This window comes from Gobio gobio (assembly GCF_949357685.1).
Source record: "Gobio gobio genome assembly, chromosome: 14".
Classification (NCBI taxonomy): domain Eukaryota; kingdom Metazoa; phylum Chordata; class Actinopteri; order Cypriniformes; family Gobionidae; genus Gobio; species Gobio gobio.
The window spans coordinates 51,882,064-51,899,690 of record NC_137107.1 but is presented as its reverse complement, the minus strand read 5'-3'; positions in this window follow the sequence as shown (position 1 = coordinate 51,899,690).

Genomic DNA, 17,627 nt, shown 5'->3' with positions numbered 1-17,627 from the left:
TCCGCTTTCTCAGAGGAAATAAGTGTTGCTGAGTCTTCTTATAGATACAGTTCACATGATGTGCAAAGGACAGTTTGCTGTCAATCACAGTCCCCAAATATGTAAAGGACTCAACCTGTTCCACTTCCTGCCCACCCCCAACATAAGTGGTTCAGAAAGGGCAGAAGTAGTAGTTTTTGATGGACGAACTCCCCCGCTGCACAGCTCTTTGGTCTTTCTTATATTCAGCATTAAGGAACTGTCAAGGAACCATCCAACCATAGATTCAACAAACTGCCTGTATACAGCCAGGGATTGCTTATCTATCATGCAGGCCACCAAAGCCATGTCATCCGCATATTTCAAAAGTGACATCCCCTTAATTCCACTTAATTTCAATTGTGTATATGGAAAATAAGATGGGAGATAAGTGGAACCCCAGTATTTATGATAATACTACTGGATGTATGGTCATACATTCTAACACATTGTGGTCTGTTCATTAAAAAGTCCTTAATCCATTGCACCAGACACTATCAATCTCTGAAATACTTCTTATGTAAATGGAATAAATAAGCCTTTAAATTATTGACCTAAGGCATTAAAGAATGTCTGCTGATTATGGACAAAATTGTTAGGCTGTGACAGACTTTGAGAGAGTGAGAGTGAGAGTGTGAGAGAGTGTCAATAAAAGTGTCAATACAGTGAAGAGAACAAAGGCTCTTTGCCTTTGTCAGAGAATATATATAGCCTATGTGCGTGTGTAGCCTATTTCTCTATTCACATCTTTAAAACTTGCCGTGTCATCTTTGACCCTGCAAGACATTTAAACTTTTTAAAACATAACATGACAAACATTTGTGAAATATATCACAAACAAAACAACTTGAATTACTCTGTTAATTAGTTAACTCGAACTCCCCCACCATCTAGCTTTTAAAAAAATAAGTAAATATGAGTATTCTATTGGACAATAGCCCAAGATCACTAAAGAAGAAGAAAAATCTTTTTCTATAATCTCACTTGCAAAATACTTTGAAAAATACACACGCACCACAAGAATCCAATGTGCTCCAATGTTCACAGGGCACAGCCAAATGTCCTCAATGGGAAACTACATCTGTGAAAAGTGTTCAATAACTTTGTTATGGTTCCAAAACACGTAAATAATATCTACTTTATTACTTTATGGAAAGCTATACCTTCCCTAGGCATCTGAACTGTCCAGCAAACAACGAACGTGCAACAACTGCACAAAGCTGGTGTACGTGGTTCTGGAAAAAGAAAAAAAAAAAACATTTTTTAAGTTTATAAAATTAAATGAGTGTTCCTAGATAAGTAGACATTCTATACATACCTGTTGTTTTTCAATGACCAGGTGCAGGTATGCATCAATGACCTAAATTAAGAAACATAAATGAAAACTAACTAATAAAAAAAACTAAACTTTGTTTTTGTGAGAGAGAAAAACTTTTTTCAGATGGGTGACTCTTAAAATCATGTTCTGGGTTTACAAGTAATTTAGACTACTGGCCGATTAGAAAGAAAGGCCACCCATAGCATAAGAATAAATAACTTACTTCATCAGAAAGCCACTCGGTCCCTTGCAGTGAGTGAAAAGAAGAGTCATAGAGCTTATGGCCCAACAACTGCTTCAACCTGACCCGTGACATTTGCAGCCCAGACCTTCATTACTGAAAAAGAAAAGACAAAGTTAGTGTTGTCAATAAGTGTTGTCAACTTTACAGGGCCAACGAGCCAACATAAAATGAACTTGGCAAAATGAACGTGCCAAACATTCAAGGCCGTAGGTTTGGTCTTTACGTTAGAAGAGACAACAATCCATCCCCTACCCCCACATTGGTAGTATATAATATAAAAAATAATGTGATAGAGTTCACTGAAGTACTAGGAAGGACAATTCTGTCCTTCCAAAATATTGGTAAGAACATGTCCCTACTATCCATATGCAAAACTACGCCCTTGCAAACAGTCATCATATCAAAAGTGTACAGGACAGCTAGAGGAAGTGGATATAACTTTAAAACAATTTATAGTATCTATATTAAATAAGAAAATTGTTATATTTTGGTGGCATGCATTTAAATTTTTTTAGGCATTAAAAAAAAAAAAAAAAATATATATATATATATATATATATATATATATATATATATATATATATTTTTTTTTTTTTTTTTTAATGCCTAAAAAAATTTAAATGCATGCCACCAAAATATAACAATATATATATATTTTATATATATTTATATTTTATATATATATATATATATATATTTTTTTTTTTACGGGGCTGTGTCTTTTTTATGATCTATTGGTTATTATGTCGACTTCCTATAAATAACGGTGATCAAAATGACCACCATGATGTAAACACTGCAAGCAAGCAACTATAACAACAACATCAAACTGGTCAGGTAGGCCAAACTGGCAACTAAGATCTGAACTGAACTGAGATCTCTGTAAATATAAAACCTTGTTCCTCTGAGATTTGGTTTACATCTGATGGTAACTTTATTGCTGGCTCTTCATCTGTTGGGGTTAATTTTACCTCCTTGATGTACCCATTTGTTTGGTCAAGCATTTTAGGGGCAACTTGAATAACAGAAGGTCTTTGTAACGCTGAATCTTCTTGGAGCTTCTCAGAATCATTTACCTTGGTGGTCACAGAATGCTGAGGGCTGAGTGTAGGTGCAACAGTGCAAGGAGACATCTTGCAAGAACTGTTACTCTCAGTAGACCCACTGGAGACTGAGATACCAGAACAGTCATCAGGCACCTTTCCAGTTTGGCCTCTTCTGTATGGTTTAATGTGCCTAATGCTATATTTAGTTTTTAAAGTAATCCCTCCAGGTTTGTTTAAAGTGACAAGTTTGCCACTAAGTCTCTCAATGATGTAGGGTCCTGAGAAGTCAGGTTCAATTCTTCCTCCTTTTCTTCCATGCTTCCTCATATTCACCAGAAGAACCTCATCACCAGCATTGTAAATCAAGTCTTTGTACTTCTTCTGGACCTTTTTAGCATATGCTTCCTTCTGTTTCTCCTGTGATTTGCCAATGTTTTCTTCTGCCTGTTTTTTGGCCTCATCTCTCTTTTTTTTTATCGGAAACTACATAATCACTAAAACTTGATTCCACAGGGAGACTGATGGTGGACAGCTAAAAAACAAGGCAATATAATTGAAGCAATATAAATTCAACTAGATTAAAAAGTTTGTCGAGACAAACTTTAAGTTGGCTTGGGAAGTTGACCAGAAGGTTTGAAAAAGCTTTTTAAAAAGTTTAAAATTTTCAGTTTAAAGTAGTTTAAAAGGTTGACTGTTTTGAAGTTAATACAGTCTATCAGAAGATAGATAGATAGATAGATAGATAGATAGATAGATAGATAGATAGATAGATAGATAGATAGATAGATAGATAGATAGATAGATAGATAGATAGATAGATTAACACAGTTTACCCCGCTCTAGTATGATTTGCCCCAGTTTACCCCGCTCTAGTATGATTTACCCCAGTTTACCCAGCTCTAGTATGATTTACCCCAGTTTACCCCGCTCTAGTATGATTTACCCCAGTTTACCCAGCTCTAGTATGATTTACCCCAGTTTACCCCGCTCTAGTATGATTTACCACAGTTTACCCCGCTCTAGTATGATTTACCCCAGTTTACCCAGTTCTAGTATGATTTACCCCAGTTTACCCAGTTCTAGTATGATTTACCCCAGTTTACCCAGTTCTAGTATGATTTACCCCAGTTTACCCAGCTCTAGTATGATTTACCCCAGTTTACCCCGCTCTAGTATGATTTACCACAGTTTACCCCGTGCTAGTATGATTTACCCCAGTTTACCCAGCTCTAGTATGATTTACCCCAGTTTACCCCGCTCTAGTATGATTTACCCCAGTTTACCCCGCTCTAGTATGATTTACCCCAGTTTACCCCGCTCTAGTATGATTTACCACAGTTTACCCCGTGCTAGTATGATTTACCCCAGTTTACCCCGCTCTAGTATGATTTACCCCAGTTTACCCAGTTCTAGTATGATTTACCCCAGTTTACCCCGTGCTAGTATGATTTACCCCAGTTTACCCAGCTCTAGTATGATTTACCCCAGTTTACCCCGCTCTATTATGATTTACCCCAGTTTACCCCGCTCTAGTTTACCCTGTGCTAGTATGATTTACCCCAGTTTACCCAGTTCTAGTATGATTTACCCCAGTTTACCCAGCTCTAGTATGATTTACCCCAGTTTACCCAGCTCTAGTATGATTTACCCCAGTTTACCCAGCTCTAGTATGATTTACCCCAGTTTACCCCGCTCTAGTATGATTTACCCCAGTTTACCCCGCTCTAGTATGATTTGCCCCAGTTTACCCCGTGCTAGTATGATTTACCCCAGTTTACCCCGTGCTAGTATGATTTACCCCAGTTTACCCCGCTCTAGTATGATTTACCCCAGTTTACCCCGCTCTAGTATGATTTACCCCAGTTTACCCCGCTCTAGTATGATTTACCCCAGTTTACCCTGTGCTAGTATGATTTACCCCAGTTTACCCAGCTCTAGTATGATTTACCCCAGTTTACCCAGCTCTAGTATGATTTACCCCAGTTTACCCAGCTCTAGTATGATTTACCCCAGTTTACCCAGCTCTAGTATGATTTACCCCAGTTTACCCTGTGCTAGTATGATTTACCCCAGTTTACCCAGCTCTAGTATGATTTACCCCAGTTTACCCCGCTCTATTATGATTTACCCCAGTTTACCCCGCTCTAGTTTACCCTGTGCTAGTATGATTTACCCCAGTTTACCCTGTGCTAGTATGATTTACCCCAGTTTACCCAGTTCTAGTATGATTTACCCCAGTTTACCCCGCTCTATTATGATTTACCCCAGTTTACCCCGCTCTAGTTTACCCTGTGCTAGTATGATTTACCCCAGTTTACCCAGCTCTAGTATGATTTACCCCAGTTTACCCAGCTCTAGTATGATTTACCCCAGTTTACCCCGCTCTAGTATGATTTACCCCAGTTTACCCCGCTCTAGTATGATTTTATTTTGGTTTAGATTAGAAATATTAGATAGAACGGAAGTTTGAGTCTCAGTTGATTAGAAATAGTAGTTCATAGAATGGCAGCTTCTTTGAGTCTAATGGGCTTCAGTGTTTAGATTTGAATTTTTGTCAGTTGGAGTTTGAACAGTCTTGGCTCATCTGAACATTCCGTCAATGAAAGTCAATGGGATTTTTTTGAGTTTTGATCGTCATTTTTAGGAAAACCGTGAGTCGGATCAGTTAGAAAAGATATAGCATACCGAGTCAGACTAGTTTGAAGGTCTGAGCCGAGTTTGGAGTATGTGGAGTTAAAGCTCTAGGAGGAGATAGAGTTGTAAATTTGAGTAAGAAATATAATAATAATAAAAATAAGTTTAAATAGGATTTCAGTAAGTTGGCTCTCCCAAGCCAACTTAATTATTAACTATTTAAAATTTCACATGTGCATGTATGTAATGAAAAGTCCATGGTAGCATGAGAAGAGGTCCTTTGCTAAAAACATGGTTGTTTCCTATTCACAACAAACTGTTAGGAATATTAGTGACCCTTATTGACTGTTGGGGAACAAGGTCCAACAATTATGATCATTACCAGTTTAAGATCAAAGGTTTTATAAGTTAATCAATCCAGCATGCCAATAATAAAAACAATATTTACTGTATGATTAGTTTTGTAAAAATAATAATAAAAGTTTTGCATCATCTACAACCCCAAATCAGAAAAAGTTGGGACAGCATGAAAAACGCAAAAAAAAAAAAAAGTGATTTCTAAATTAACTTTTGACTTGTATTTCATTGCAGACAATATGAACACAAAATATTTCATGTTTTGTCTGGTCAACTTCATGTCATTTGTAAATATGCATCCTTTCCTGTCATTCAGACCTGCAACACATTTCAAAAAAAGTTGGGACAGGAGCAATTTAGGGCTAGTAATGAGGTAAAATGGTTAAATAATGATGTGATTTGAAACAGGTGATTGTAATTATGATTTGGTACAAAAGCAGCATCCAAGAAAGGTCTAATCCTTTAGGAGCAAAGATGGGCCGAGGATCGCCAGTTTGCCAACAAATACGTGAGAAAATTATCGAAATGTTTAAAAACAATGTTCCTCAAAGAAAGATAGGAAGAGATTTGGATATTTCACATTCAACAGTGCATAACATAATTAAAATTTAGAAATCACTTTTTTTTTTTTGCGTTTTCCATACTGTCCCAACTTTTTCTGATTTGGGGTTGTACTACAGTACCCATTAGAAATGATTTCAAGGCTAAATTTACTTTAAGCACAATTCTTCTGACATAGGCTAGTATGACAAAATTGCTGAAATTAATGACTCCATAAGCGTTTACATTTATGCATTTTAGCATAATTTTAAATGATCAGTATTAAAGTGATATAGGTTTAGCCTCAATGTCTTTGTTTTTAGATTTTCAAGAGTTGTTATATTTTCCTTTGCACATACAGTACATGTATTCAACTACTGTTTTAAGGTAATTTTAAATTATAAGCACAATCACCGGCATTTCAACAAGAATCTCTGCAGGGAACACTGCCTCTCTCCCATACATTAAAAGAAAAGGGGAGTGTTTTGTGGTGGTGTGGACATTTGATCTTAAAGAAAACAAGGTGGCATCCAGATAGACATCCCAATCATTCTGCTGGTCGTTAACCAATTTCTTGAGGGCTCTAAAATGAAACATAAGGGGGAAAGTTTTTTTTTTAAAGGTATATAAACTTGGCGTATGAAAATCTTTTTACGGAAGACATTTATAACTTAGTTGGTGCCTTGAAGTGGAAGATAGGTCAAAAAATGTCATGGGGGGGGGGGGGGGTGCCTTAACTTTTCCTGACCTAGGTACATACAATAATAAAACTTACCGTTTAATGTTGTCATTGGTCTTTTCATCCAGGCCATTAGTTTGAGGATGATAAGCTGCTGTCACACTTCTTTTGATGCAAAACAAATCACAAAGCCGGTGGTTAAGCTTAAAAAATAAAGGAAAAAAATGACTGAGTAAATTGGTGAAAAGCTCCTTAAAACAGTAGTTGAATACATGTACTGTATGTGCAAAGGAAAATATAACAACTCTTGAAAATCTAAAAACAAAGACATTGAGGCTTGTGTGTATTCATATGTGTGTATGTGTGTATTCATATTTTACACTAAAACAATCAAATCATATGCCCCGCCGATATCTAGACTAAGGTTTTCATGAAAAATGATCAATGGTGCTAGCTGGCTTTGTATGAATGTGACCGTAAACGGTTCTCATTACTGCTATATATTTTGGTATAATAACAATTACCATAAATAGTAAAAAACTTACCTCACATTAAGAAGTTTTCATGCAAGTAGTAAAAAATGATGGGCGTATTGTTCAGCGTGACAAAATTGACGCAATATTGATGTGCGCATGCGCAGTAAACCCTGGTAGGATAATCTGACGGGTAGGATGGAATGTCAGGACTGTTTAAGCCTGTTTAAGAATATGCGGCCCCTTTAAGAAAAATGACGCGCTGAGCATGCGCAGAAGAGAGAAGTGCTAGAGACGAGCTGAGATCAGTTGAAGCTGAAAGCGACGCTGTTAACGATCGTGAATGAAGGACAAAAGTGGAATATTTTCTCCGGATGCCTTATATTTCCAGTCTGCAGGTGAGAGATGTTTCTCAGATTACAGAGTTTAACATTAATTAGCTCCAGAGTTTACATGTTTAAGGACCAATGTAATGAAATGCGTTGTGTGTCCTGGTTTATTATGAGTGTAATAATATGTTGGCAGAGAGTTTTTCACAGACTCTGACTCTATTACACCAATAAAATGTGCTTAATGTGCCACTTTACAGAAGATCTCAGACATCAGCATAATGAATGAGGGGAAAACAGGGAACTTTAGGAGACAAAGAGGCTTTTCAGCAGCTCAGATAAACATGATGGTCCTGTTGTTTCTCTCAGACTTTGGACAGGAGTTCAACAAACCTTGTTTTAAATGCAATTAATATCTAACTTGTATCAAAATACTCCATATTCCTGACAGAAAACGTGTTCACTTCATTTAAATGGTCATTCCATGTCAAATCAACAATTTTACCCATTGAAAAAAAATAAGAATAGAAGGATATCAAGATATCTTTCATATTTTTAGAGTGACAGGCACATAAACTTTGGAAAAATAATATTTATGGCACTCAGGTATATTATATGCAATTGTGTTTAAAGAAAAAATGAGATCCATTTCTAGTTTCAACATAATTTGTTGTTCAGATATTCCTCTGTAAAAGACAAAAGTATCAGCTGTATGCATAGTGACCCACGTTTGGTTTTTGACCACTGAAAATGTGAACAATTGTTAACAAAGATGGCTAAAGTCGACAGAATTTACTAATAGTCCTACCAATCTCTGTTTAAAAGTAAAATAAAGCTGCCATCTTTTTTAAAGTCGTTTTTACTCTCATTTGTCTCATTTACCCCCATATTGCTCCGAATCTCAGGTGAAAATTGTCATATTGACCCCCCTCTAAAGAATTGTGGATTACTCAGTAAATATACATCCATGACATTTAATACTTTGGCCTTAAATTTTTATATATATGCTTGTTTTTCTTCAGAAAAAAAAATTAACAAAATATTTTTTTTAGCCAGGTCTGGTCAACTCTGGTAATTCAGTATAAATTCAGTAACTTGTCTTTGATTTCTCCAGATCTGGTCCTGTGGGCGTCAGTATCTCACAGTGATCACAGTTCACACCTGCAGTGAAGCCCCTCCCACCAGTGAAGCCCCTCCCACAACAATTCACCAATAAATACTGGGAATATTCCCATCATCCTACAAGAGAAGGACAAACTCCAGGTGTAGCTGCTGAAATCTGAGTGACTGTTAAAGATGGAGTTTATTAAAGAGGAGATTGAAGACATGAGTTATCCAGAACCATCCAGAATAAAACATGAAGATACTGAGGAACAAATAGGTTGGTGTCCATTCTTGATTCTTCATTATTGACTGCTTTAGTAGCTGTGAAATAATAAGCAGTATATGGATGATAAATGATAGAGAAATGCATCTAAATGATCTTACTTTAACACTTTACAATAAGTTCTCATTTGTTAACATTAGTTAATGTATTAACTAACAATCAACAATACATTTGTTACAATATTTATTAATCTTTGTTAATGTTAGTTAATAAAAATCCAGCTGTTCATTGTTGGTTCATGTTACTTTACAAATGTTAACAAATACAACTTTTGTAAATGTTGAAATTAACATGAACTAAGATTAATAAATGCTGTAGAAGTGCAGTTCATTATTAGTTCATGTTAACTAATGAAACCTTATTGTGTTACCGATACTTTATACTCGCACAGGCTGTCTTGTTTTCTGCTCAGTGTTTTTAATTTTCACATTTAACCTCATTGAACTGATTCTGACTACTTTATATGTTTATTTTAGACCAGATGGAAGAGAAGGAGCAACAACACAAACTAAATGACATTAAGAAACTCTGTGACTTCAAAACTCATGAAACAAAAGCCAAAAAGCGTCACACCTGCTCTCAGTGTGGAAAGAGTTTTTCTCACTCATCAGGTCTCAGGGATCATCTGCTCCATCACTCTGGGAAAAAATCATTCAGCTGTGATCAGTGTGGTAAAGGATTTATTTTATCATCAAATCTAAAACAACACCTGACAGTTCATTCAGATGAGAAGCCTCATGTGTGTTCTCTCTGTGGAAAGAGTTTTACTACATCTAGTCTTCTGAAACGGCACCAAAGAATTCACACTGGAGAAAAACCTTTCAAGTGCTCATACTGTGACAAGAGTTTCACTCATTCTGGAAACCTGAAAACACATGAGCGAGTTCATACTGGAGAGAAGCCGTACCACTGTGATCTTTGTGGTAAAGATTTTATTTCATCATCAAAATTAAAACAACACCTGATAGTTCATTCAGGTGAGAAGCCTCATGTGTGTTCTCTCTGTGGAAAGAGTTTTTCACAACTGTACAGGTTTAAACTGCACCAGAAAACACATGATGAAGTGAGAGATCATGTGTGTTGTGACTGTGGGAAGAGCTTTACTACAACTAATCTTCTGAAACGGCACCAAAGAATTCACACTGGAGAGAAACCGTATACATGCACTCAGTGTGGAAAGAGTTTTTCTCGAGCATCAGGTCTCAGTGATCATCTGCTCTATCACTCTGGGAAAAAACATTCAGCTGTGATCAGTGTGGGAAAGAATTTATTTCATCATCAAATCTAAATCAACACCTGACAGTTCATTCAGATGAGAAGCCTCATGTGTGTTCTCTCTGTGGAAAGAGTTTTTCATGGCTGAGCAGTTTTAAACGGCACCAGAAAACGCATGGTGGAGTGAGAGATCATGTGCTGTGACTGTGGGAAGAGCTTTACTACATCTAGTCAACTGTAACAATAATGCATTATAGCTCTAGACATCTGGCCGGATGGAACTCCTCACAGCCTCTCATGACTTTTCTAATCAGATCATACATAGACAAAGGGCCTTTGTGTTGATGTGACTATCTACACTAATTAGATCCAGGCGTCACCGTGTCTCCGCAAGAGATTGGAGCGTTGAATATTATAGCCCCAAGGCATTCACGTGCCTTTACACCCTCACACACACACCCTTTGTGCGAATGGACGCACATACTTAGACAAGACACAGGACTGTTTGTGTGACTCACACACATTCGCCTTATATGAACCATGTGGACCAAAACTGCCTCAATAACGTTTAAATATATATATATTTTGTTGATTTAATGTCTTTATACAATCTATTAAAATAGCTAGGATGTTTACTGTATGTAAATCAAACTTTGTACGCCAGTAACTGTGGAAATCCTGTAATACTGCACTCTCAAATCGCAGAATGACGGTGTGTGGTATCTTCTCAATCGCAGAAACTCGACTGTACCGAATCTCCTTCACAAATTACAACAAGATGCATTATTACAAAAGTTCCAGCTTTCTAAGAATAGAGGCTTAAAATGAGCACCCCGTTTGATTAGCCAAGAGGAGGGGGGTCCAGGAACAAAGGAAAACTTGCGCCTTCTGTCTCCCGGACGTGATTGGATCCCTCCCTCCAATCTCATCTATAAGAACGAGAACTGACCATTGACTCTTTGCATTTTCGCCACTGAGAGAAGGACCCCTTGGCATTTCGCCATTGAGAGGAAGACCACCCTGGCCTTCATCACACTGAGAGAAGGCATCCCTGCCACGGAGAGAAAGACCGGCAGCTTCCTCGAAAGACTTTACTAAGCTTCAGAGAAATTCTCCCTGGACCCGAAGATCCTTACCGAACTTCCCTGATGATCGAACTCAGACACTTACACACGAGAAGCCATAGTAATGCAAGTATTCTATTTCACAATCAAACTGCGTGTAAAAGGTTGTCTGAATTATTCCTGTACACAGGATTGTTAATTTCTTGAGGTCTTTTGTGAAAGGGCTGTGAAGCTGTCTCTCTCTCTCTCTCTCTCTCTCTCTCTCTCTCTCTCTCTCTCTCTCTCTCTCCCTTCCTTCCGGTTGCGCGTGAGTGGATGAGTGACAGCGGGAGGTGTGTGAGTGTCTGAGTGAGTGCTGACGGGGTTCTCCTTGTAAGTTTTCTTTACATTTCTTACTTGTAGATTGATTAATAGTTTGAAGTGTACAATTTTTGTGTGTATAGTGTCGCAGAAATGGGGATCGATTCGAATGGTTTTCCATCTTTAACGGCAAGGCATGGATGTAAATGCATGCCGGATGAATCAATCACAGTCGAGGATGTTTTAAATGCTATCGGAGGTGAAATAGGTGCTCGTAATATCTTATCGGCATCTAGGATGAATAAGGCCATTGTGGTTTTTCTTAAAGAAGAGCCGATGGTAGATGTTTTGGTTGAGAGTGGCTTGTTTGTAAGGGATGTTTTCTTGCCAGTTTTACCGCTATCTAACTTGGCAAAAAAAGTGATGTTGTCTAACGTACCCCCATTTATCTCTAATGATTCACTGGAGCGCTTACTTGGTCGTTACGGCAAACTGGTGGGCCCGATAAAAATGATCCGTCTTGGCCTTAAAAACCCTGAATTGAAACACGTCATGTCTTTTAGGCGTCAAACACATATGGTGTTGAACGCAGATTGTCAGTCCCTAAATGTTTCTGCGAAGTTGACTTTACAGGGCAAGGATTACACAATATTTATTAGCACCGAGTCGATGAAATGTTTTAGTTGTGGCAGATATGGACATATAAAGCAGGCGTGTCCATTGACTATTGAGGCAGATAGTGTAGTTGAGAATGAAGGTGAACTTGTTAATGTACAGCAGCAAGTAGTAAATCCAGCACCAGAAAATGTTAGTCTGAGTGAAAATAGCAATAGGGAAAATGTTGAACAAACCGAAATGTTGACTCTGTCTGAAGATAGAGAACATCACATTGAACTTGAGTCAGTAAGCAATGTGAATGCAAATGAAAATACTGTGGATACAGATGCTCAGTTGAGTACTGGAGTAAACGTTTGCAATGATTCTGCAATAGTTGTTGCCGGGGAAAATGAATCAAATGATTCTGGTGAACAGAATAAGTCTGTGGGGGAGATACAAATGTTGGTTGACAATTTGTCACAAAATATTATAGACCCACTGTTAGAACAAGAACAATGTGAATCTCAATTGATTGATTATGATTCAGATAGTGCTTCATCGGATGAAGTAGATGTGAATGAAATGAATTCTCAAGGAAATTCTGAAGGGAAGACTTCCAGTTTTAAATCAAAACCTATTTATTCTGTTCAACAGATTCATAAGTTTCTTGATGATACATTTAATCAGCGAAAACCCAAATTAGAGACTTATTTCCCTGACTTACAACTTTTCGTTGAATCTGCTTCTATGGCTATGAGAAAAGCTACACTTGAAGAACTTGATCAGCCTAAACGTTACAGACTTAAAAAATATATGAGTGCTGTTAAGAAAAGGTTGAAAACCGGTCACAAGAAATATTAATGCATTTATGATTCTACATGAATTTATCTTTTGGGTTTTTCTTTGCCCCATCTTTATTTATCAGATGACTTTTTTAAACATCGTAACCTTTAATATTAATGGTTGTCGGGGCACAGCAAAGAGAGCTGCTTTATTTGATTATTTAGTTTTAAAGAAAGCAGATATAATCTTGCTTCAAGAAACCCATACAGATTCACAAAATCAAGCACACTGGTTTGGAGATTGGAAAGGCAATGCACTTTTGAGTAATGGAACGAATTTAAGTGCAGGTGTTGCCATGCTCTTTTCGTCACGTATTTGTAATCAACCAGTAATGTTAGAGATTTTGCCTGGTAGAATTTTGCGTGTAGATATTACTCTTGGTGATATTGATTTCACTTTTTTCAATGTTTATGCACCAAGTGTTGGTCAGGAGCGTGTCATTTTTTTTGGAAAACTTTCTGATGCTCTGTTACAGTGTCCTCAAGATAATGTTGTCGTCATGGGGGGTGATTTTAATTGTACAACAAATTCAGATTTAGATAGAAATCACGATGAACCCCATCCCTTATCTGCTGGGATTTTTAAAAATCTGATTAATCGCCATGACTTTATTGATTTATAGAGAGAGACATTTCCTGGAATCAGACAATATACTTGGTTAAAAAGAAATTCAAATAGTTTATCAGGAGCCAGACTGGACCGTTTCTATGTTAGAAAAAGACATAGAGATAGGTTCTTTAATAGCTGTATTTCTCCCTCTTTTTTGTCTGATCACCATTATTTTTCAATGTCTGTCTCTGTTGTATCTTCTAAAATCTATAAATCACACTGGCATTTCAATAATAGACTTCTACAAGATCACAACTTTCTTCAATCTTTTACTCTCTTTTGGGAATCTTGGAGAGAAGAGAAAAATAGATTTAAATCTCTAAGTCAATGGTGGGACATTGGAAAAGTCCATATAAAGATCTTTTGTCAACAATACACTGCGCAAAGCATCGGAAGCCTAAAAGAAAAAATGAAGACTCTTGAAAGAAACATTCTTGAGCAAAGCGTCAGTATTTCTCATGATGACTTGACTTCTATTGATCACATCACAGAGAATAAGCTGCTTCTGAAAAACCTGTTGGAGGAAAGAGGAAAATTAGCTTTTTTAAGAACTAGATTTTCCCAATTAAATGAAATGGATGCTTCAACCACATTTTTTTTTGGCCTTGACAAAAAAAAGCCAAGGGAGCAGAAACAATTTCATCAATTGAAACTTCCAAATGGTCGAGTGACAACAGATCAACAGGAGATTCAGTCTTGTGCCATTTCTTTCTATGAGGACTTGTATTGTTCTGACCAGTGTGATGATTCAACAACAGACCAATTTCTACAGGATTTGCCGAACATTTCGGAGAATGAGCAGACAAAGCTTGACAATCCTATAACTTTCTTGGAGGTTTCACAGGCTGTTCAGGAGTTGAGCCTCGGGAAGTCACCTGGTTTAGATGGACTCTCAGTGGAATTCTACAAATTCTTTTGGGATCTAATCGGCCAAGATTTGTATGATGTTCTTTTGGGATGCATTAATGAAGGGACCCTGCCTTTGAGTTGCCGGAGGGCATTATTAACATTGATCCCAAAAAAAGGGGACCTTGGATGCCTAAAAAACTGGTGACCAGTTTCACTTTTATGTGTTGATTTTAAAATCCTTTCGAAAACATTGACTAACAGACTCAAACAACATATGGCAACCATAATACATGTGGATCAAACGTTTTGTATCCCTAAACGGACAATATTTGATAATTTATTTTTGGTGAGAGACATCATTTCAATTGCAAAATGCCATAAGTTGGACATTGGCTTACTGTCTTTGGACCAGGAAAAGGCCTTTGACAGAGTGGACCACCACTACATGTTCAGGACTCTGGAAGCTTTTGGATTTGGTCCATATTTTGTTTCATGTATTAAGTTGCTGTATAGTGATATTTATAGTATGCTTAAGATCAATGGATCTCTGACTAGATCATTTTCGGTGACTAGAGGTGTAAGACAAGGCTGTCCTCTATCAGGTCTCCTTTATGCAATGTCTTTAGAACCTCTTTTAATCATGTTGAGGAAACAGTTATGTGGTTTTTCTCTTCCTGGCTCCCTTGAAATAATTCCCATAAAACTTATTGCATATGCAGATGATGTAACGATAGTTATAAAAAATTCTGAGGATGTCAACGCAGTAATGGCATGTTTAAATAATTTTCAAAAAGCATCATCTGCTTGCATTAATTGGGAAAAGTGTACATCTTTTATGCTGGGTGACTGGCAAGTTTTTGAACATCCTAAATTGCCAAACCAGTGTAGGTGGGGCAGGGAAGGTTTCAAATTGCTTGGAGTTTATTTTGGAAATGATCAATATGAAAAGAAGAACTGGGAGGGATTAGTCGATCGGGTAAATGGTAGACTTCAGAGGTGGAGATGGCTGCTATCACAAATTTCTTTTAGAGGAAGATGCTTAGTCATAAATAACTTAACCGCCTCAATGTTGTGGCACAAGTTTACTGTTTTAGACCCTCCCAAAGATTTGCTTAAAAGTGTTCAAAAAGCATTGGTTAATTTTTTCTGGAATGGCTGTCATTGGCTTCCTCAAGGGGTCCTTTACCTTCCACTGGCAGAGGGAGGTCAAGGGCTTATACATCTGGAGTCAAAGATCTTGTCAATGAGGATGCAAACATTGCAGAAATTATTGTATAGCTCAGATGATGTACCCTGGGTGGTGTATGGGAAGTCTATACTTAAAGATATTGGGGGAATAGGTATTGATAAACAACTGTGTCTAATGCAGAGATCATTTGTTAAAAGGCTTTGTTATATGTCTTTTAGGTTTTATACGTCAGTGGTTAAATCATGGGAATTGTTTGAAATATCAAGAACAGTTGATGAACATTATGGTGTGGAGGAACCTCTTTTTTTAATCCTCTTATTGAGCTTCCAACAAATGTATCCCTTTCTTTGATTAATAGATTCTTGAATGCTGGTGTTACTAGAATTATTGATTTGATTGATATAAACAGAGGCCAATGGAGAACTATACAGTCACTTGCTGATCAGGTTGGCTTAAATTCTGTTCGAATTATAGAAGGGGTTGTTAGGGGTCTTAAATCCTCCTTTCCTTTATCTATTGATAATTTTGTAAATCATGTTTTAAAGAATGGTGCTATATTGCTGAATTTTCCTAAGCTAAAGGTGATTCCTAAAGATTGTCAAATTGATGAAAGTTCTGATTTTACCTACTTATTAAAGGGTTATGGAAAAATGTTTTTTGATTGTATAGGGAAAAAATATTATCTCATATGTGTCAAAACTTTACATTTGGATCAATTGAAGGGAAGAATTTATACTAAATGGAGATCTCAACTTTCTGTATCTGAAGATATTTTTCCATCTTGGAGACTTTTGTATAAACCTCCTATTTCTAAGAGGTGTGGGGATCTTCAGTGGAGATCGATCCATTGTATTTTAGCCACAAATAAGTTTGTTGCAAAAGTGAATGAAAATGTTGCATCAAATTGTCCATTTTGTGATGTTTTGGATACGGTGTTTCATATGTTTTGTGATTGCCCTAGACTTGATCTTATTTTTGTACTGTTGAGAAAAATAATAACAAAATTGGGGTTTCTGTATACTAATAGCTTATTTATATTGGGCTGTTGTTATAGGAAATCCTTACAAGAACAATGTGTACTTGCTAATTTTGTAATTGGGCAAGCTAAATTAGCAATTCTGAAATCTCATCAGGAAAAAAATATAGGAAGAGATATTTGTATGGTGGCTTTATTTAAATCTTTAGTGGAAGCACGAGTGGTTATAGAATACACATATTATAAGCACATTGATAATGTTCTTTTCTTTAAATGGAAATGGGGTGTTAAGGAAGCACTGGTTACAGTGAGTGAGTTTGGAGGGTTGGTTTTTAATTGGTAAGGTAATTTATTTATTGAGTGTTTTTAAAATTGGATATGTAGGAATATAATATACTTATTTGGTGGTAATGTGATTTAAATATGTGTTGTTGTTTTTTTAATTATGTAAAATAAAGGGTCTGTAAAAGTCAAAAAAAGTCTCTCTCTCTCTCTCTCTCTCTCTCTCTCTCTCTCTCTCTCTCTCTCTCTCTCTCTCTCCCTCCTTAAATCTCTCTGTCCATCATTCTTTCCCCCTTTATATTATTCGTTAAGTTTGATTTTTCCTTGTTTTATACCATGTTGTTTGTTTTCTCCTACCTATATATGCATATTTACCCTGTGTGACTCGTAGCATTGTATACTTTAGTTGTTTTATTAAAACCCAATAATTGAATTGAATACGTATTGTTTTGCTCACAAAGATCGAAGTCAATGAGACGTAAGATCTTAGCTACCAATCAAGCTTGATTTTCTTGTATTACTACTTCAGTAATACAAATTTAACAAACATAGGAAATATTTGTCCTGATCAAGCAGATTAATGTTTCTTAAAGTTTGTAAGATTGATAATTGATGAAGAAATCAATTTGGATAGAGGTTACTTTTACATGATTAAAGGCTCATGAATATTTATACCAT